Raw genomic sequence first — 23,973 nt, 5'->3', positions numbered from 1 at the left:
TCAGTTAGGAAAAGAAGAAGTCAAATTGTCCCTGTTTGCAGATGACATGATTGTATATTTAGAAAACCCCATCGTCTCAGCCCAAAATCTCCTTAAGCTGATAAGCAACTTCAGCAAAGTCTCAGGATACAAAATTAATGTGCAAAAATCACAAGCATTCTTATACACCAGTAACAAACAGAGAGCCAAATCATGAATGAACTTCCATTCACAATTGCTTCAAAGAGAATAAAATACCTAGGAATCCAACTTACAAGGGATGTAAAGGACCTCTTCAAGGAGAACTACAAACCACTGCTCAGTGAAATAAAAGAGGACACAAACAAATGGAAGAACATACCATGCTCACGGATAGGAAGAATCAATATCATGAAAATGGCCATGCTGCCCAAGGTTTATAGATTCAATGCCATCCCCATCAAGCTACCAATGAGTTTCTTCACAGAATTGGAAAAAACTGCTTTAAAGTTCATATGGAACCAAAAAAGAGCCCGCATCTCCAAGACAATCCTAAGTCAAAAGAACAAAGCTGGAGGCATCACGCTACCTGACTTCAAACTATACTACAAGGCTACAGTAACCAAAACAGCATGGTACTGGTACCAAAACAGAGATATAGACCAATGGAACAGAACAGAGTCCTCAGAAATAATACCACACATCTACAGCCATCTGATCTTTGATAAACCTGAGAGAAACAAGAAATGGGGAAATGATTCCCTATTTAATAAATGGTGCTGGGAAAATTGGCTAGCCATAAGTAGAAAGCTGAAACTGGATCCTTTCCTTACTCCTTATACGAAAATTAATTCAAGATGGATTAGAGACTTAAATGTTAGACCTAATACCATAAAAACCCTAGAGGAAAACCTAGGTAATACCATTCAGGACATAGGCATGGGCAAAGACTTAATGTCTAAAACACCAAAAGCAACGGCAGCAAAAGCCAAAATTGACAAATGGGATCTAATTCAACTAAAGAGCTTCTGCACAGCAAAAGAAACTACCATCAGAGTGAACAGCCAACCTACAGAATGGGAGAAAATTTTTGCAATCTACTCATCTGACAAAGGGCTAATATCCAGAACCTACAAAGAACTCAAACAAATTTATAAGAAAAAAACAAACAACCCCATCAAAAAGTGGGCAAAGGATATGAACAGACATTTCTCAAAAGAAGACATTCATACAGCCAACAGACACATGAAAAAATGCTCGTCATCACTGGCCATCAGAGAAATGCAAATCAAAACCACAATGAGATACCATCTCACACCAGTTAGAATGGCAATCATTAAAAAGTCAGGAAACAACAGGTGCTGGAGAGGATGTGGAGAAATAGGAACACTTTTACACTGTTGGTGGGACTGTAAACTAGTTCAACCATTATGGAAAACAGTATGGCGATTCCTCAAGGATCTAGAACTAGATGTACCATATGACCCAGCCATCCCATTACTGGGTATATACCCAAATGATTATAAATCATGCTGCTATAAAGACACATGCACACGTATGTTCATTGCGGCACTATTCACAATAGCAAAGACTTGGAATCAACCTAAATGTCCATCAGTGACAGACTGGATTAAGAAAATGTGGCACATCTACACCATGGAATACTATGCAGCCATAAAAAAGCATGAGTTTGTGTCCTTTGTAGGGACATGGATGCAGCTGGAAACCATCATTCTTAGCAAACTATCACAAGAACAGAAAACCAAACACCGCATGTTCTCACTCATAGGTGGGAACTGAACAATGAGATCACTTGGACTTGGGAAGGGGAACATCACACACCGGGGCCTATCATGGGGAGGGGGGAGGGATTGCATTGGGAGTTATACCTGATGTAAATGACGAGTTGATGGGTGCTGACGAGTTGATGGGTGCAGTACAGCAACATGGCACAAGTATACATATGTAACAAACCTGCACGTTATGCACATGTACCCTAGAACTTAAAGTATAATAATAATTTAAAAAAAAAAAAAAAGAAAAGGGTAAAAGGGGCCAGGTGCGGTGCCTCACGCCTGTAATCTCAGCACTTTGGGAGGCCGAGGCGGGCAGATCACAAGGTCAGGAGTTTGACCTCATATCTGACCAACATGGTGAATTCCGTCTCTACTAAAAATACAAAAATTAGCTGGGCATGGTGGCACACGCCTGTAATTCCAGCTACTCAGGAGGCTGAGGCAGGAGAATCACTTGAACCTGGGAGGCAGAGGTTACAGTGAGCAGAAACTGTGCCACTGCACTCCAGCCTGGGCGACACAGCGAGACTCCATCTCAAAAAAAAAAGAAAAGGGTAAAAGGCTGGGCGCAGTGGCTCATGCCTGTAATCCCAGTACTTTGGGAGGCCAAGGCGGGCAGATCACTTGAGGTCAGGAGTCCGAGACCAGCCTGGCCAACATGGTGAAACCTTGTCTCTACTAAAAATACAAAAATTAGCAAGGTGTGGTGGCACACACCTGTAGTTCCAGCTATTCGGGAAGCTGAGGCCATGGAGGCAGAAGCTGCAGTGAGCCGAGATGGCACCACTGCACTCCAGTCTGGGTGACAGAGCGAGACTCCATCTCAAAAAAACACACACACACACAACAAAAAGGCGTGCATGTTTCAAACTCTAGGATAACCACTAAGGGAAAAGCTGTAAAACCAGTAAGCTAATAGAGGAGCCTAAATGAAATAATTAAAATGCTGAGTTAATTCAAGGTAAGTAAGAAAGGATAAGTTGAGAAACTAAGGAACAAAAAGAAAACAAGGACCAAGATGATACACTTACACTTAACTATATCAAACTGCAAAAGAACTAAATAATCCAGATTGCTAGATTAAACAAAAATAAACTCCCAAACTATAAGCTATAGGTTGGTGCAAAAGTAACTAGGGGTTTTGCTGTTACTTTCAATAGCAAAACCACAATTACTTTTGCACCATTCTAATATTTATATATGCTACAGAGAATGTTTTGTGTTCCTCCTGCAAATTCATATGTTGAAACCTAATCCCCAATATAAGCGTATCCAGATATCAAGCCTTTGAAAAGGTGATTGGATCATGAGAACAGGGCCCTTATAAAAGGAATTAATGACCTTACAAAAAAGACCCCAGAGATCTCACTTGCTCCTGTTTCATAGATGCAATATCTTCCTTTATCTCTCAGAGGATATTAATGGTAATCTTTCTTCACCCTGTGCAGTCTGTTTCCTACAAAGTGATTTTTCATTTTAGGGGACAGAATGGGAGATAGTTAAATACGGCCATCTTTCATGTTAGAGGCATCCTCAAATATCCTGTATCCTTGGTTGCCAGTTCATATTTAAGGCAAAGGAAATAAAAAGTTAACTGGAAGCTCCAAATAGTTGGGTGAAGCTTGATGACCTATGGTTCACTGCACAGAGATCTCAGTGTATCATTTGTTGTGGAGACCCAGACTTCAACAGTATCAAGTGGGAAAAGTCAGGAGACAGAAAATATACCAATCATTCAAACAGGAAAAATTTACTATAAAGAAATATTAAATAGGTAAAAGATGGTAAACAACTGAAAATGGAAGAGAGCTCTAATATATAACGGAGGTAGCAACCACAGAAAGCAGCTGCCACATTTAAGGCTGAGGGAAAAGTAAACAAGGAAAAAAAAAAAAGGCTTACCAACTTACAAAAGGGGCCCCAAAAGGCTAAGATACAGATCTGTGAGGAAATGTTCGACTACTGCAGAAATATGCTATCCACTGACTGCTCAGTGAGAAAGGATGCTGCTGAAGGTCATGCATCAGAACAAAGACCACTGCTTGCCATGGGAAATACTGTGGGTATCAACTACTTGCAGAGCAGTCTGCCACTGTGATTAAAAAAAAAAAAAAAACCATGAAGAACCACATCCCTTCTTCCTAATAACCTCCCTACTGCACTCCTTTATTGGCAGTGATTAACATAGATTCAGCTGACAAAGAAAAAATGTATTTTGCAGAGTCCAGGGCCTTCCCCTTATCATGGATTGCCCACACAAAAGTCTTCTAGTCTCCTGCTTGAAAGGGGAAAGGACTGGCTGCCAGGATTTTGAGAGCCAAGTACAGGATGAAGGCTGTCAGTCTTCAATATTCAGTAGGCATACTGTCACTTAACCACCCCCGACCCAGTTTTAATATGGAACGCTTTTCCTCAACTGTGCATGAAATCTCCCAATCCAAGGATGCTCTATTTTAACCCTCCATCAAAAACAAACCTCAAAACTTCTACCAGGATGAGATAAGAGTGGCCATCAAATGAGATGAAGTAAAGGAGAACCACTTAAAAATATATTCATCCTCAGTTCCAAAGGTATCTGGTGCTAAAATTTACTATGCTTTTTGAGGATATGCTGTGTAAACAAAGTTAGTTCTCAGCTATTCCTGCTACCACCTTGGGATTCGGCTATCTCAGCTCTACTAAGTGACAGTTCCTACTCTTTCAATGCCTTGCCAATTTCCTTGTCCTTATGGGTATATGACATTTTATAATCTCTGTATCTTCTTTTTTGTAGTGTTTCAGAGAGAAGCAAAGTTAAATACAGATATTCAATACTCCACTGTAACCCCAAAGCTTCCAAATATTATTTTCAACTTGGTAGCAAATTTTTATCCTTTGACAGTTTGTAAACTTACTCTGAGGGAAATTCCAAATATTTTTTATAAAAGCCCAATATTATTAAAATAATTATATAATCGGCCCAAGTGCCTGTTATAGGTACAACATTCCTCTAGATGTACATGCTATAACATTTGCTTTTAAACTGTTTGCTAATTTACGATATTTAATATTAAACAAAATTACAAGAAGGATTAAAGATTAATACAAAGATACATGTTCTTTTTTGAGTCCTAACACTAGCACTGAAACAAACGTAAGAGAAAAATTGGAATGAACACCAACCATGGCACAGATATAATCTTCCTAGTCATAGCTCAAAGGTTATTAGTTCATTTACCCACCTAAAATTTACATGGAAAAATAGCTATGTGGCAGAGGATAACTTGAGGCATCAGAAAGTCATGCTCACTGTCATAAATCATCCAAAACAGAGCTAGAAAAAGACCCTGGTCCATTATCCTCTCTACAAAGCCAATAATACATCCAGAAAAAGGTACACTAGGAAATGGCAGTGAACAGGCAACACTTGGGAGCACAAGGAAAAGATACATATCAGTTTGAGTTGCCTGTGAGCCATTCATCAAAGGCCATGAAAGACTTAGGTTATCTACATCATTTTGACCCCTTAAAAAATTTGGTTTCAAATATGTACCCAAAATCACAAAACAAATTACGACCCTCCTCTGCCTACCACAGGCTATCTTCAAGACCCAGGAGTAGGCAAAACATATTAATATAAACCTTCAAACCCTGAGGCTTCTTTTTCCAATAGCCCACAGTCTATTACTAACTTAGCAAACTCTTATATAATTCCCCATGAATGAAAAGCTTTCCAGCTGACCAGAGAGCTATAGTCCAAAGTTACCTCTATTGCTCATGTGTTCAAAAATAGAAAACCTCATAAATATGTTGTATTCATTTACTCACTTTTTAAAGTAGCCTAATAGGGTAAAGAGCAAACCCCATAAAACCCAATAGACTAGTAGGGTAAAGAAACAGAAAACCTCATAAATATGTTGTATTCATTTATTCACTTTTTCAAGTAGCCTAGTAGGGTAAAGAGCAAGCCCCATACAACTTTGTAAATGGCTCTCAAAAAATACTGGTCTAGACTATCAGTGATCTTTCTAAACTTAAGTCACACAGTGAGTTCCAAACAGCTTAATACTCAAGGCAGATTAAGAGAGTCCAAATACACCTTCTGTCATATATAACCTATGTTCTACTCAGCCACCTTTAGTTTCCTCAACTAAAAAATGGAGGTAGTAATATCTCACAAGACTACTGTGAGATTAGTTAAAATAATGAATGTATAATACCTACTACTGGTGCCTAGGACATGGTGGTTAATGAGCAAATGATAACTATTATAAAATTCCAATTTATTTTTAAAAATTAAGTTGCAAGTATAATGAAAAATCTGTCAAACGCATTTAAAAGTAATAGTGTTAAGTATTTAGAACTATATTTTACAAATGTATGCTAAGTGTGCTGATTTCAAATTCTATGACAATATTCAAACATAAATCAGTTCCCAGAGCTAACAGAAATGAAGTCTTTATAACTACAAGAAGCCTTTTTTCTTATCAAAAAGATGAAAATGTCAATTCTCCATATAATCTCATTAAAATTTGAAATCTTAAGTGTCATTAGTAAGTGGCAGGAATATATTTATCCACCAAAGTACAGTAGAGACTAATAAAAATGGTACCTAAGGCCAGGCACAGTGGCCCACGCCTGTAATCCCAGCATTTTAGGAGGTCAAGGCAGGGGGGATTGCTTGAGCCCAGGAGTATGGTACCAGCCTGGGCAACACAGCAAGACTCTACCAAAAAACTTTAAAAATTAGCTAGGCATGGTGGCACATGCCTGTAGTCCTAGCTATTCAGGAGACTAAAATGGGAGGATCATTTGAGCCCAGAAGTATGAGGCTGCAGTGAGCTATGATTGAACCACTGCCCTCTAGCCTGGGTGACAGAGCAAAACCCTAACTCTAAAAAAAAAAAAAAAAAAAAAGTATCCGAGCTAGAAATATCCTTATATCTTTATTGTATAATTTATCAATATCATTCTGACAATGTAATTCTATACCTAGAAAATCCTAGACTCTGCCAAAAGGCTCTAGGAAGTGATAAACAACTTAAGCAACGTTTCAGGATACAAAATTAACGTACAAAAATCAATAGCATTTCTATACACCAATAACATCCAGACTGAGTCAAATCAAGAACACAATCCCACTTACAATAGCCACAAAAAAATAAAATAAAATAAAATACCTAGGAATATAGCTAACCAAGGAGATAAAAGATCTCTACAAGGAGAACTACAAAATACGGCTGCAAGAAATCAGAGATGACATAAATAAATGCAAAAACATTCCATGCTCAGGAACTTAATCAATATTGTTAAAATGGCCATACTGCCCACAGCAATCTACAGATTCAACACTATTCCTATCAAACTATCGTCATTGTTCATAGAATTTAAAAAATAATTCTAAAATTCATATGGAATTAAAAAAGAGCCCAAATAGCCAAAGCAATCCTAAGCAAAAAGAACAAAGCCAGAAGCACTTCATTATCTGACTTCATACTATAAGGCTACAGTAACCAAAACAGCATGGTACTGGTACAAAAACAGACACAAAGATCAATGGAATAGAATAGAAAACTCAGAAATAAAGCTGTAAAACTGAGAAATAAAGCTCAGCTACAACTGTCTGATCTTCATCAAGGCTGACAAAAGCAATGGGGAAAGGACTCCCTATGCAATAAATGGTGCTGGAATGGTTAGCAATATGCAGAAGAATGAAACTGGATGCTTATCTTTCACCATACATAAAAACTTACTCAAGATACATTACAGATTTAAATGTAAGACTTCAAACTATAAAAATCCTATAAGAAAACCTAGGAAATACCTTCTCGGCATTGGCCTTGGCAAAAACAAACTGTGGCTAAGTCTCCAAAGCAACTGCAACAAAAACAATTGACAAGTGGGACCTAATTAAAGAGCTTCTTCTGCACAGCAAAAAAAAAACAAACAAACAAAAATAATGAAAACTGTCAGCAAAATAAACAGACAACATACAGAATGGGAAAAAATATTTGCAAACTATGCATCTGACAAAGGACTAATATCCAGAGTCTACAAGGAACTTAAATCAATAAGCAAAAAACAACCCCATTAAAAAATGGCCAAAGGACATGAACAGACACTTCTCAAAAGACAACATACAAGTGGCCAACAAACATGAAAAAATGCTCATGATCACCACAACCACAATGAGATAGCATCTCACACCAGTCAGAATGGCTATTACTAAAAGCTTTAAAAAAAAAAAAAAAAAAAAAGCCAGCAAGACTGTGGAGAAAGGGGAACACATATACTTATTGATGGGAATGTAAATTGGTTCTGCCCCTGTGGGCAGCAGTCTGGTGATTTCTCAAAGAACTTAAGGCTACCATGTGACCCAGCAATCCCATTACTGAGTACATTTCCAAAAGAAAACAAATCATTCTACCAAAAAGACACATGTACTCGCATGTTTATCACTGCGCTATTCACAATAGCAAAGACATGGAATCAACCTGGGTTCCCATCACTGGTGGACTGGGTAAAGAAAATGTGAAACATATATACCATGGAATACTACGCAGCCATAAAAAATAATGAAATCCAACAAAAGCCAAAATTGACAAATGGGATCTAATTCAACTAAAGAGCTTCTGCACAGCAAAAGAAACTACCATCAGAGTGAACAGCCAACCTACAGAATGGGAGAAAATTTTTGCAATCTACTCATCTGACAAAGGGCTAATATCCAGAACCTACAAAGAACTCAAACAAATTTACAAGAAAAAACAAACAACCCCATCAAAAAGTGGGCAAGGGATATGAACAGACATTTCTCAAAAGAAGACATTCATACAGCCAACAGACACATGAAAAAATGCTCGTCATCACTGGCCATCAGAGAAATGCAAATCAAAACCACAATGAGATACCATCTCACACCAGTTAGAATGGCGATCATTAAAAAGTCAGGAAACAACAGGTGCTGGAGAGGATGTGGAGAAATAGGAACACTTTTACACTGTTGGTGGGACTGTAAACTAGTTCAACCATTATGGAAAACAGTATGGCGATTCCTCAAGGATCTAGAAGTACCATATGACCCAGCCATCCCATTACTGGGTATATACCCAAATGATTATAAATCATGCTGCTATAAAGACACATGCACACGTATGTTCACTACGGCACTATTCACAATAGCAAAGACTTGGAATCAACCCAAATGTCCATCACTGACAGACTAGATTAAGAAAATGTGGCACATATACACCACGGAATACTATGCAGCCATAAAAAAGGATGAGTTTGTGCCTTTGTAGGGACATGGATGCAGCTGGAAACCATCATTCTCAGCAAACTATCACAAGAACAGAAAACCAAACACCACATGTTCTCACTCATAGGTGGGAACTGAACAATGAGATCACTTGGACTTGGGAAGGGGAACATCACACACCGGGGCCTATTATGGGGAGGGGGGATGGGGGAGGGATTGCATTGGGAGTTATACCTGATGTAAAGGACGAGTTGATGGGTGCTGACGAGTTAATGGGTGCAGCACACCAACATGGCACAAGTATACATATGTAACAAACCTGCACATCATGCACATGTACCCTAGAACTTAAAGTATAATAATAATAATAATAATAATGAAATCATATCCTTTGTAGCAACATGGATGCAGCTGGAGGCTATTATCCTAAACAAATTAACACAGGAACAGAAAACCAAATACACATGTTCTCATTTATAAGTGTGAGACAGGAATTTGGCAGGACTGATTTCACAATGTACAGGTCACAAAGACCCCACTGATAAAAAATGAGATGTGATCACTCCTACTTGTCACAGGGTGAACCCCAAAATTGGGGTTTAGCTGGGAGGCCATGTGGGTTCTTGGCTTCACACAGGAAGGAATTTAAGAGTGAGCCAACAGAGTAAAGTGAAAGCAAGTTTATTTTAAAAATAAAGGAATAAAAGAATGATTACTGTATAGACAGAGCAGCGGCATGGGCTGCCTGAGTATACTTATTGTTATTTCTTGATTATATGCTAAACAAGGAGTGGATTATTCATGAGTTTTTTGGGAAAGGGGTGGGGAGTTCTTGAACTGAGGCTTTCTCCCCCTTTCAGACATATACTGTAACTTCTAGATGTTGCCACGGCGTTTTTTGTTGTTGTTTTTTATTTTAAGACGGAGTCTCGCTCTGTCACCCAAGTTGGAGTGCAGTGGTGCGATCTCAGGTCACCGCAATCTCCACCTCCCAGGCTCAAGCAATTCTCCTGCCTCAGCCCCCTGAGTAACTGGGATTACAGGCGTGCGCCACCATGCCTGGCTAATTTTTGTATTTTTAGTAGAGACGGGGTTTCGCCATGTGGGCCAGACTGGTCTCAAAACTCCTGACCTCAAGTGATCCACCTGCCCTGGCTTCCCAAAGTGCTGGGATTACAGGCGTAAGCCACTGTGCCCGGCCCACCATGGCCTTTATAAACTGTCATGGCACACTGGTGGGAGTGTTGTTTAACATGCTAATGCATTATAATTAGTGTATAATGAGAAATGAGGACAACTAGAGATCGCTTTTGTCGCCGTCTGGTTCTGGTGAGCTTTGACTGGCTTCTTACAGGCGTGAGCCACCATGCCACACCTAGATTCTGTTATTCTTAAAACTTTGGCTAATCTAAGGAATAATGTGTTCGATACACTTTAAAAGAGAAATCTACTATGAAATATGTGTGAGACTATCTATGATTCAGAAAAAAGTCAGATTTACACTCTCCAGCTTGATGGTAGAAATGTTCTTACAGAAGAGCCAACATCAATGTTACTGCTACAGGCAGCACAGGAATGGGCAGCTAAGTCAAATCACACTAAGAGAACAAGAAAGAAGAGGTAGAAGGTAGAAATGCTCCAGGTAAACTGGAAGCTGGAATCAAGCAAAAAATCTACAGCAGAAGTACATGCAAGTGTCAAAGTCAAAGCATGATACTAAACTCAAGTCTAGATTAAGCTAGGACATGAGAAAGATGGCTTCAGGGAGCTATATGGAGAACAAACCAACAAACTGATGCAGTTTGGATCACTGGTACCAGTCTTCCAGCACAAAGCATTTATTTTAAAAAAACAAATAATATATCAATATTTAAGAGGATGTTTAAGCTAGCAATACTTAAGCTAGAGAATGAGCCCAGGAAGTGCCTATTAAGAAGAATCCTGGCTTAGAGGTGATGTAATGAAGACAAGGTACCTACTTGAATAGGCTCTTGAAACAAAGAGATTCTAACACTAATTAGGACAGGGAAAATGACATTAAATAACCAACAAACATCATGCAATGGTCTGAGGGCACCTGACTGCCACCACAAGCAATTTCTAACTACTCCAAACACCATCAACCTCTAAGACATGGTAAACTTCTCTTTCAAGGCAGTTCAATACCAAATAATTTCTAAAATCTTCCCTGCTCTTCTCCCCTCTCCCTTCCTGTCCCAGTGAAGCCAACAGCTCAGACCCTCAGTGTAGTATCCATAATACACTGCACTTGACTTCTACCTAACATGTTCAAATATAAAAATGTCTTCATATTTATATTCACCTATCACCCCAAGCCGACATGCACTCCTTGTAGGCAGACAGAGGAACTATAACATTATGTATCACCAGAGCCAGCCCAGCAAGGGTTTATACGCGGTAGGTATCAGGCATCTGCCTAGGACAAAATAATTTAGATGACAGCAAACAAGAAGCACTTAAAACATTTGGAAGCGTAAGACTCAAAAGACAAATACTGAAATCTAAGCCCACATGCAGATAAGTCAACAAGAGTCAATTCCCATTATAAAACCCCAGAAAATATTAGGAATTCAAGGCATCAGACAATTCAGGAGGCCTGGGTATGGCATAGGTCTGATAACAAAAGAACTAGTTGACACTGTTCAAGAAAAACAATCAGAACTCTATGGTTCTTCCTCTATTCTGCCCACGAAGTAGGGCTAGACATGTGTCCACCACCAATCTGAAAAGAGAATAATCACTCCTAGAGAATTTGGACAAGTCAGGCTCAAGGTTCAGGGACCTAGGTTTTGCTGAGTATCAGGGATGGACACCAATCTGAAAACAGATTCCAACCCCTATTCCTATTGGGCAGCCAGGACAATGGCAGAGGCTTCTACCTCCATGCGTAATACTGAAGGATTAGTCAAGATAACTAGGTAAAGAGAAAAAGACAAGGATAGTAGCAGTTGGGCTGGGAGTGAGGCAAAAACTTCAAATGAAATGAAAATGTCAAGGTAGCTAGCTAATCAAGTACTAGTATAAAGCCCTCTTCTCAGCCTCAAACTTGCAAAACTAACGCTCAGCAGCCATTTAAACAAAGCCTTTAGCACAAAGCACAAAAGTCAAAACAGAAAGATTTGAGGAAGACAGAAAAAGGAGACTCAGAGGAGAAAGAATCCAGCAAGTGGAAAAAAAAAATAGTCCCAAAGAGAAAAAGTAGATTTACATCCATAAAGCAAGAACAAGAAGTTATAACATTTAGATAGTGAGAAAACGCTCTTAGAAAACGAAAATATGGCCAGGTGCAATGGCTCACGCCTATAATCCCAGCACTTTAGGAAGCCACAGTGGGAGGATCACTTGAGCCCAGGAGTTCAGGACTAGCCTGTGCAACACAGGGGGAACACTGTCTCCACAAAAAAAAAAAAAAAAAAATCAATTAGCTGGCATGGTGGCTCATGCCTGCTGTCCCAGCTACTTAGGAGGCTGAGTTGGGCAAATGGCTTGAGCCTGGGAGGTTGAGACTGTGTCAGAGGCATGTGAACCAGAACAACTCCATCTTAAATAGGAGCTGGGTAAAATAAGGCTGAAATCTACTGAGCTACATTCCCAGACAGTTAAGGCATTCTAAGTCACAGGATGAGACAGGAAGTTGGTACAAAATACTGGTCACAAGAGTGACTTTTGGTTGTCCTCACTGCTACACTCTCACCAGTGCCATGATAGTTTACAAACGCCATGGCAATGTCAGGAAGTTACCCTATATGGTCTAAAAAGAGGAGGCATGAATAATCCACCCCTTGTTTGGCATATCATCAAGAAATAACCATAAAAATGCCAGCAGCTCTCTGGGCTGCTTAGTCTATGGAGTAGCCATTCTTTTATTCCTTTACTTTCCTAATAAACTTGCTTTCACTTGAGGGCGAGTCTATGGACTCGCCCTGAATTCTTTCTTGCACAAGATCCAAGAATCCTCTCTTGGGGTCTGGATTGGGACCCCTTTCCTGTAACAGCTGCAGTGAGCTGTGATCATGCCACTGCACTCCAGCCTGGGGGACGGGTCAGATCCCATCTCAAAGAAATAAAGAAGAAAGAAAAGAAATGAAAATAAAAGAAAGAAACAAAAATCCAATAGAAGCCTTGGAAGATATTACCTATATATACCAGAACAAAGAATAAAAAGATAAAAACAAAGAAAAGATTAGGAAAAAATGACAATTACAGACTCAGCCTAGATAGGAGAGGCACCATTCAAGTAACAGAAGTTACAAGAGGCCGGGCATGGTGGCTCACACCTGTAATCCCAGCACGCTCGGAGGCCAAGCGGGCAGATCACCCAAGGTCAGGAGTTCGAGACCAGACTGGACAACATGGTGGAAACCCCATCTCTACTAAAAATACAAAAATTAGGTAGGCATGTTGGCAGGCACCTGTAATCCCAGCTACTTGGGAGGCTGAGGCAGGAGAATCACTTGAACCTAGAAGGCAGAGGTGGCAGTGAGCCGAGATCACACCATTGCACTCCAGCCTGGGTGACAGCAAGATTGTCTCAAAAAAAAAAAAAAAAAGAGTTACAAGAACAGAAAAAAACATTAAGGGAGAAAATAATCCTAAAAACAATGAAAAAAAAAACTGAGAATGGAAAAACATTAGCTTCCAGACTGAGTACTCAGCACAAAAAAATAGTAAGGGGAAAAATAATACATATCTGTTAGACGAAATTATGAAAGGCCATTGTTTTGGACTGAGCTCTTGCACTAGGAGGTGCAACAGATCAACCAAATCAAAATGAAGTTACTCATGTTAAGTGCCACATAATCAAACTGAAACTTGAATGAAGCAGACAGATCTAAAAAAAAGACCAGTTTTTGCTGAACACAAGAGATTCCAGGCTACCTGAGTCAGTGTTTAATAAAAGTCCTCTCTGCTTTAACTCTTACAAAAAAGTAAGCTAACATTAACCAGTCAAGAGTTTTTTCTATTTTTCCATTTCTCTGTTCCGACTTTACAAAATGCACATTCTGCTACTGCCTAGTGGGAGCTCTCACTCTATTCTGTAGAACGAAGGCTACCCCAACCCATGACTCACAAATAAAGGCCAAAGAGATCTATAAGTAAATCTGTTGTAATTTTGTCTTTTGACATACCCAAAAGTATATCACAGTAAAGTGTCAGAATCCTGCAAATAAAAACAGTCTAAAAAGCTTCCAGGTAATAAAAGGATCAAAAATCAGAATGCCATCTTAATAACGCAATGCAGGCCGGGTACGGTGGCTCAAGCCTGTAATCCCGGCACTTTGGGAGGCCCAGACGGGCGGATCACGAGGTCAGGAGATCGAGACTATCCTGGCTTAACACGGTGAAACCCCGTCTCTACTAAAAAATACAAAAAAAACTAGCCAGGCAAGGTGGCGGGCACCTGTAGTCCCAGCTACTCGGGAGGCTGAGGCAGGAGAATGGCGTAAACCCGGGAGGCAGAGCTTGCAGTGAGCTGAGATCCGGCCACTGCACTCCAGCCTGGGCAACAGAGCGAGACTCCGTCTCAAAAAAAAAAAAAAAAAGAAAGAAAAAAAAACGCAACACAAATGAAGCAATGCCTTGAAATGTAGGATAAATAATTCCCAACCTAGGAGTCCACACCCACTGAAATTATCAATAAAGCATGAGAGCAAAATAAAGATCTTTCAGGTATTCAAACACTCAAAAAAAAAAAAAAATGCCTTCCGTGACATTTTTTTCTTAGGAAACTCCCAGGGGATTTCCCAGAGGACAAAAATTAGAAAATTGACCAAGAAAAAGTTTAGAATAGGACCTAGGAAATAGAGAGGGTCCAACATGAAAAGAGACAAAGGTCAATTTCATGATTATGAAGTGAGGTACAAAAACCAAAATCCAAAACATCTGAATGGTCTAACAGTTTCATTTCCAGCAAAGAATTTGGGGAGAAATTGATAGGTACATGAAAAACTAGATAAATGAAAAAATAAGTTAAATATTAATTCCAAAGAAAACAAAAAGTAATACAAGATATAATCATAAGATGCTATATAGCTAAGTTATGAATTAATCATAAGCCAAATACTAAATTAACCAAAAAAGGTAAATATATTGGAAGAATGAAAGGAGAAGTATGTTTGGAATAGGAAATAATAATAGAGCAGAAGTCCTGATTTATACTGCAGAGTGAATATATAAAAATAAAATGAGGCCGGGCACAGTGGCTCACACCTGTAATCCCAGCACTTTGTGAGGCCAAGGCCGGCAGATCACAAGGTCAAGAGATTGAGACCATCCTGGCCAAAGTGGTGAAACTCCGTCTCCACTAAAAATACAAAAATTAACTGGGCATGGTGGTACACACCTGCAATAAAATAAAATAAAAATGAAAAAAGTAAGAAATAGAAATATAAGCAAGTTATTTTAAAATATGAAAGTATATTCCAGCAGAAACAAGAAACTAAAAAAAAAAATTGACTTTTGAAATATAATTCTTTAAGATAAATAAAACTGAAAGAGAAAAGGCATTTTATATCCAGTTTTAACGCCTCTTCAAAAATCTATCATCCTGGACTGGATTATAGAACAGAAAAGAAACAGCAGTGAGCAAATTCAAACAAAGTCTATGGTTAAGTTCCTAATATTCCACCAGGCCAGGTGTGGTGGCTTATGCCTGTAAATCTCAACGCTTTAGGAGGCCAAAGCAGGGAGATCATTTGACACCAGGAGCTCAGTACAAACCTGGACAACATGATGAAACCCAGTCTCTACCAAAAAAAAAAAAATTAGTCTGGCATGGTGGCATGTGCCTGTAGTCCCAGCTACTCAGGAGTCTTGAGATGGAAGGATGGCTTGAGCCTGGGAGGCAAAGGATGAAGTGAGCTGAGATTGCTCCACTGAACTCCAGCCTGGGTGACAGGGCTACCCCCTGTCCCAATAATAATAACTTACAAATATTAATTCTTCCTTTTAATAATTTTATCATGGTAATGGAAAAATATAACATTTAAGGGAAGTTGAACAAACAAGGATATTCAGGAACTATGTACTATCTATATCATGGTTATGGAAACATTTAAGGCAAGCTGAATGAACAAGGATATTCAGGAACTATATACTATCTTGCAACTCTTCTAAAAGTCTAAAATTATTCCAAAACAGAAAGTTTTATTTTAAAATCTATCATGAAGTATTTGGGAAAGAAAAGGTATGAAATATCAGTATTATAATAAGGCCATGTACTCACTCCACAACTAAGAAAAGAAACAGTGCCCATACATTTTGTACCCCCTACCCAGATACATTGCACTTGGTATTTATTATTCTTATGCATTATTTCTACTTTCATTACATAGTATAGCCTTCATGCATACACACAGTATTCTTTCGCATGCTTTTACACTTCATAGAAATAGCTTCATATAGTGAGTATTCTGCACACTTAGTTTTTGATTGATGTTGTTATGTTTATGAGGTCTGTTTATATTAATATGTGAGCTACAGTTCATTCATTTCATTTTGAATACTATTTCATTGTAAAATATATCCCATGATTCAGAGATGGTCCCTGACTTAAGGTGGTTTTACTTAAAATTTTTCAACTTCATGATGGGTTTATCAACACATAACCCCATCATAAGTCAAGAAGCACCGGAACTTAAGGTGGTTCAACTTAAATGATTTTTCAACTTTAAAATATATTTATTGAGGTATTAAATGCATTTTCTTTTTTTTTTTTTTTTTTTTTTTGTGTGTGTGTGTGTGTTTTTTCTTTTTAAGACAAGGTCTCACTCTGTCACCCAGGCTTGGAGGCAGTGACAATCACAGCTCACTGCAGCCTCAAACTTCTGAGTTCAAGCAATCCTCCCGTCTCAGCCTCTTGAGTAGCTGGGACTACAGACATGCTCCACTACACCTAATTCTTGTTTATTTTTTGTAGAAACAGGGTCTCACTATGTCGCCCAGGCTGGTTGCAAACTCCTGGCCTCAAGTGATCCTCTCTCGCCTCAGTGTGCCAAAGTGCTAGGATTACAGGTTTGATCTTTATCAGTTAAATGCACTTTTTACTTAATGATATTTTCAATTTACGATGGGTTTACCAGGACATAACTCCACTGTAAGTCAAGGAGCATCTGTATTTCTCCAACTTTGTCTTGTTGGTAGACATTTAAGACATTACCAATCTTTTGCTACTACAAACAATTCTGTGGATGTCTTCATGTGTACATGTGTAGAAGTTTCTCCAGATCCACTTTTGTGTATTTTTTTCTTACCATGACCCAGACTTAGAAATATGTTTTAGATCATAACCCCATTCACATAAAATTGAAGCAAATCTCATGAAGAGAAAAAACTTAATGATGCTACATGCAATTGTGCCGGTTACCAATTTATTGCCCCTCAGCACTAAACTCACCCTTCTTTGCCCTGGTTAGTAATACCGGAGTTGGAGCCTGTGATGGTTACTATTATGTGTCAACTTGACTGGGGCCACAGGATGCCCAGATATTTGATTAAACACTATTCTGGATGTGCCTGTTCGGGTGTTTCTGGATGAGATTAACACTGGAATCAATAGACTGAATAAAGCAGATGGCCCTCCCCAATGTGGGTGGCCCACATCTGATCTTCTGAAAGCCTGAATAGAACAAAAAGGCAGAGTAAGAGAGAATTTGCTCCGCCTGCCATTCTCTCTGAGCTGGAACACTGGTCTTCTGCCCTTTGGGCTTGGACTAGAACTTACACCGTAAGCTCTCCTGGGTCTATAGTCTGCTGACTGCCCATCTTGGGACTTCTCAGCCTCCGTAATATCTTTTATTTATATATAGATGTATTAGTCTGGGTTTTCCATAGAAACAAATATTCCAGAGCACACACACACAAAATCCTTCTCTTGAAAAGAGACTAATACAACCCTATAAACATTTTTCTTTTGCCAGCTCACGGGGAGTTGGGCTTTAAGAGAGCGTGCTGAAGGGATTTGGTGTGCTACTGTTTTACTGTAAGCACTCTACCCAGGGGACTTGTAACACTGGAGGCCCAGCAGTGCTTATCTTAGCCACCTGCACACACTAGCTATGGCCCTTATTCTCTGGCAAGTTTCTCTACCACCTGGAGAGCCACACCTATGAATCTGCTCTGGCTCATTCATGCCTTTCCACAAGTTTATCTACCATCCAGGTTGCTCCTATAGACCAGCTCCAACGCATGCCCTCTGGCAAGTTTCACCGCCACCAGCAGGCTACACATTCCTATGGAATCCATGCTCTTTCCCATAAATTCTGAATCTTAGGCTAGAAAGATATGGGTTAAGTTCTTAGTTTCTTGCTTCTCCACTCCCTCTCAGCCCTACAGGCAGTAGCTGATTTCTGCATTTGCTATTCCTTTGAGTCTTCCTTTAGCCCTTTTAGCAGTTAACCACTTTTTACTAGTTAACAATTATTTATATTAAATATTCTCTATTCAAATTAGTGATTTCTCTCTCTTGATAGGATAATTGTTATAGCAATATATTTAGATATTATTCTATTCTTTTTTATTCATACAGAAAAGTGAGCCACTAAATATAACCATAATAATCCCCTAATGATTTGATAAAGATAGCTTGAAAAACATTTATCTAAGGTATGTACTTAAGAATTAAATGGCTAGGTCATAGGACATGCACATTTAATTTCACAAGATACAACCAGCATATAAGCATTCCAATGGTAACATATCTGTGCCAATATCTGAATATGTGAGACATTTCAGTTTTCTCAAACTGATATGTATAAAACCATTCATCATTCTGATTTTAACTTGCTATTCTGTGAATAACTCTTTTTCTTTCTTTCTTTTCTTTTCTTCTCTCGCTCCCTCCTTCCCTTCCTTCTTTCCTTCCTAACAGGATCTCCTTCTGTCACACAGGCTGCCTTCTGAGTAGCCAGAACTACAGGCATGCACCACCACACCCACCTAATTTTTTCTTTTCTCTCTTCTCTTTTTTCGTAGAGACAGGGTCTTTCACTCGTTGATTAGGCTGGTCTTGAACTCCTGGCCTCAAATGATCCTCCCACCTCAGCCTCCACTGATGATTACAAGCATGAGCCACCATATCTGGTACTCACCTATTATTTATTCTTATTGGTTTATAAGACATCTTTTATATTCTGATTGCTTATTTTTGTTGTATCACTGCAAAAATGTTTTTATCTGTGACTTGATTTTTTATTTTTAAACCTTTAATCCAGTTCATTGATGCATAATTTACATATAGTAAAAAATACAGATCATGAACATACAGTACAATGAGCTTTGACAAATGTAATAACCCACATTTCATCCAGATACAGAACTTTTTAATCACCCTGAAAGTTTCCTCATACTTCTTTCTAGTCAACCCTTTCCAAGAAGCAACTACTGTTCTGGTTTCTATCACCATAGATTTGTAGTGTTGCTTATTCTTGAACTTCATATAAATGGAATCAATACAGAATGTAAACTTTTATTTGTGTTCTTTTGTTTAATATATTTTTCAGATTTTTCCATATTGTTTAGTTTTATACTTTTATCAACTTTTTTACAAAGTTGTTTTACTTTTTAAAATAAACGTTTTATTAATATGTAACATCCGTAAGTGTGAAAATCATTAGTGTACAGCTAAATAAAAAAACAGTTTTTTGAGACAGAGTCTTGCTCTGTTGCCCAGTCTGGAGTGCAGTGGTGCAATACCGGCTCACTGCAACCCAGGTTTTAAGTGATTCTCCTGCCCCAGCCTCCCAACTAGCTAGGATTACAGGTGGCCACCACAACACCCAACTAATTTTTGTGTTTTTAGTAGAGACAGAGTTTCACCATGTTGGCCAGGCTGATCTCAAACTCCTAACCTCAAGCGATCCACCCACCTCGGCCTCCCAAAGTGCTAGGATTACAGGCATGAGCCACTGCACCCCACTAGCTAAATAAATTTTTAAAGAGTATACATACCTGTCTGCCCACCACTTAGATAAATAAAACAGTAGCAGTATCCTAAAAGCCACCAGTACCTCCTCCAGTCATCAACACAATGTACACACCCTTAAAAAGGTTTTTTTGAGACAGGTTCTCACTCTGTCACCCATGCTAAAGTGTAATGGCACAGTCATAGCTCACTGCAGCCTGGAACTCCTGGGCTCAAGCAATCCTCCCACCTTACCCACCTGAGTAGCTAAGACTACAGGCACACACCACCATGCTAATTTTTAAATTTTTTGTAGAGACAAGATCTCGCTATGTTACCCAGGTTGTTCTCAAATTCCTGGCCTCAAGTGATTCTCCTGCCTCAACCTCCCAAAGTGCTGAGATTACAGGCACAAGTTACTGCTCCCAGTCAATAACCACTAATCTGAAAAATATCACCTGATTCAGTTTTGCCTGATTCTGTCCTTTTTGTATACAAAATCATAATAACACTAATTATCATATCTGGCTTCTTTTTTCAATAATATGTCTGTGATGGGTCATCGTATTGTATGTAGAAATAACTCATTTTCCTTTCTATATCACATTCAGTTGTATGAATATACCACATATTTGCCCATTCTGCTGCTGATGAACATTTTCACTTTTTCCAGTTTGAGGCTATTATGAACAAAGCTGATACTAACATTTCATAGGTATTTTGCTGTTGGGTTCATATTTATGAGTAGAATTGTTAAATTATAAGGTATGTATATATTCAGCTTTAGTATATACTGCCAAGGAGTTTTCCAAAGTGCTAATAACATTTTCCCCACCATCAGTAATGTCTGGGAGTAACAACCAATCAACATTCTCACTAGCACTTGGTATAGTGGTTTAATTCTTAGTCGATAAAGTGGCCATCTGGTGGTAGCTCACTATAGTTTTAATATGCATTTCCCTGATGACTGAGATTAAGCACCCTCCATATGTTTTTGAGCCACCAGGATATGTGTTTTTTCAGGAGTCTACTCAAGCCTTTTGCCTGCTCTTCTATTAGATTATCTTTTAATTTTTGACTTCTAGCCATTCTTTATATGCTCTGAGTACAAGCCTTTTGTAAAATAACTCATTCTGACTTCCTTTTCCCTCTACTTAATGATCTTCTGAACAAGAAAATTTTCATTCTAATAAAGTATAACTTACCCATCTTTTCCTTTATGGTTAGTGCTTTTTGTATCTTTATAAAAAATCTTGTATACACCAATGTCAAGAAGAACAGTTTCCTATGCTTTCTTCAAGGTGAATTATTTTTACATTTCACATTCAGATCTACCATCTACTTGGAATTGAGTTTGGAGTATATTCTGCGAGGCAGGAATCAATATTCATTGCTTTCAGTATTGGTCCAGTATCATTTATTGGATAGGTAATCATTTTCAATTTCAATTGGCATAGCATCACTTATTGTAAAGGGCATCATTTCTCCACTGCACTAGTGGATGATATATGTCCACGGAGTGGACAAGCAAGAAACTGAGAACTTAAAAGAACCCCTTTCCCTTCAAGGCTAAGATCCAGAATCTGTGGGAAAGAGAATGGCTTCCACAAGAACATGCAGCCTGCTGGTGATGGCACAACTTCCCAGGGCACTTGGGTTGGAGCTAGTTTCTAGTAACAACCTGCTGATTGGCAGAGCAACTTTTGGAAAGACATCAGTGAGCCAGAGTTAGCCCACAGGTGTGGCTCCAGGGTCTATTTCTGGCTCCTCTATTCTGTTTCAGTAGTCTGTCTTTCACCCCAAATCACAGTCTTAATTTATAATAAATCTTGATATCTGGCAGCATAAGTCCTCTAGTTGAGATAATCTTCAAGATTATCATGTTCTTTGTAACCTTTTGCATTTTCATATGAATGTCATAATTAGCTGTTCAATTTCCACACCCAAAAAAGGCCTGCTGGATTTTTATCAGGATTGCATTAAATCATTAGATTAACTTGGGGAGAACTGGCATCTTTATGATAGTCTTTCAATTTGTAAACATAGTAAATCTTTCCATTTGTTTAGATTTTAATTTTTTCAATATTTTTGTAGTTTTCAACATGAATGTCTTATATTTTTTATTTCATTCCTTAGCATTTGATACTTTTGATACTACTATAAATAGCATTGTTTTATTCATTTTGTAATTCTTCTTTGCAAACATAGAGAAAAACAATGTGCTTTTAAAATACTGACGTTTTGACTAAGTGCAGTGGCTCATGCCTGTAATCCCAGCACTTTGGGAGGTTGGGGTGGGAGGACTGCTTGAGACCAGCCTGGGCAACATGGCGAAATCCTGACTCTATAAAAATAATTAAAAATTAGCTAGGCATGGTGGTGCACACCTGTAGTCCCAGCTACTCAGGAGGCTGGGGTGAAAGGACTGCTTGAACATGGGAAGGCCAAGGCTACAGTAAGCTGTGACTGTGTCACTCCACTCCAGCCTGGGCAACAGAGCAAGACTTTGCATCTATCAATCAATCAATACAATACTGACATTGTAGCCATCGAATTCCCTTAGTTATTCTCAGTATTTTCTACAGATTCTATTGCACTTTTTCACATAAAATCATATCAAATATATATGATTATTTCAACTTTTCCTTTCCATTCTGTATGTTTCTTACCTTACTGTATGTACTAGCTAGTACTTATAATACTATGTTCAACAGCTGTGGTGATCGCAGGTGCTGTAGTTTGAATGTTTGTACTCCCAGACATCATGTTGAAATTTGATCCCCGATGTCAGAGGTGGGTCATAATGGGAGGTGTCTGGGTCATGAGGGCGGATCTCTCATGAAGAGACTAATGCCCTTCAGGAGGGGGAAGGTGAGTGAGTTCTCACTCTGTTAGTTCCTGGGATAGCTGGTTGTTAAAAGATTGAGCCCAGGAGTTCAAAGTTGCAGTTAGCTATAATCGTACCACTGCTCTCCGGCCTGGGTGACAGAACTAAGATCCTGTCTCAAAAAAAAAAAAAGAGCTTGGCAGAGCAAGATGGCCGACTAGAAACACCTGGTGCTTATCTCCTCCACAAGAACGAACAAAGGTAAAAAGATAAATAGCTAAGATTTGACTGAAGTGTTGAAGAAAGAAAAGCGGAATGCCACAGGGGAGTGGAGATGCATCTGTGGTGACAAGAAGGCAGTGTAAAGGCATCTGACCTCTGCAGCACCGTCTCGCCAAACCAGCCCAAAGACAGGAGGGACTTCCCATTGTAAGGGAAAAGTAAGCAGAAGATCCTCACCATCCCCTACCACCACTGCAAAGGCCTACAGTCCTTACACGCCCTGAGCCCAGTTTGGAAAGCTGCCAGAAATTCATGCAACTACACTGCTCCAGATTGGGAACACAATGTGTGCTAACCCACCCCTTGTGAGCCAAGCTGTTGTAGCAAGACACCATCTTGAGACTAGAGCCACCTCTGGAATGCTCCCTCCTCTGGGGTACAGTAGGCACTGTACCTCTCCAACACTGGGGCTCCATCTTCATTATACCAAGCACCCACAGATGGCTAAATGCCACAACCCCAGATGCACAAAGCTTGGGCTCAGGATTGCCTGTGACTCTGGTCCTGCACGGCAGGGAAACCAATGCCTGCTGCTACACTTCCAGCCAGAAGAAAGTCTGCCATTCCCACCCAGGGTGAACATGACCTTGAGAGCCAGCCACGTCCTTGCCCACCCTCCCCCAAGCAGAAGAGGTCCCTGAGCCTACAAGAAGCCAATATTCCCTGGGGCCAGTGGCCTGGCTACAAGCCTGCAGCACTCCCACCCACCACAGACATGCCCCTGGCCTACCCAAAGGTCCTATGCTCCCAATAAGGGCTTGAGAGAAGTCCCACAGGCCACCCTCACAGGCGTGCCCCCAGGCCAGCCAAGCAGCAAAGAGTTCAAGTCTTGGATCTGAAAAATAGCCCTGCAAGCCACACCCAGTAAGCACACCCCTGAGCTGGCTGAGCAGCTTTACACCTGCATCCCAGACCTGAGAAACAGCCTCATAAGCCACCCCTGGCAGACATA

At 39.4% G+C, this 23,973-nt stretch overlaps 1 protein-coding gene across 11 annotated transcripts in view; it reads right to left on the bottom strand.

The window, feature by feature from the left end:
* The window catches only part of LOC105480503 (dedicator of cytokinesis 3), a 647,888-nt gene that overhangs the window by 521,732 nt on the left and 102,183 nt on the right, over positions 1 to 23,973 (bottom strand). The gene's annotated exons all lie outside the window — the stretch shown is intronic.

Source organism: Macaca nemestrina, chromosome 2 (assembly GCF_043159975.1).
Source record: "Macaca nemestrina isolate mMacNem1 chromosome 2, mMacNem.hap1, whole genome shotgun sequence".
NCBI classification, from domain to species: Eukaryota; Metazoa; Chordata; class Mammalia; order Primates; family Cercopithecidae; genus Macaca; species Macaca nemestrina.
The sequence above is the reverse complement of the archived record's forward strand: the minus strand, read 5'-3'. Positions and strand labels throughout refer to the sequence as shown.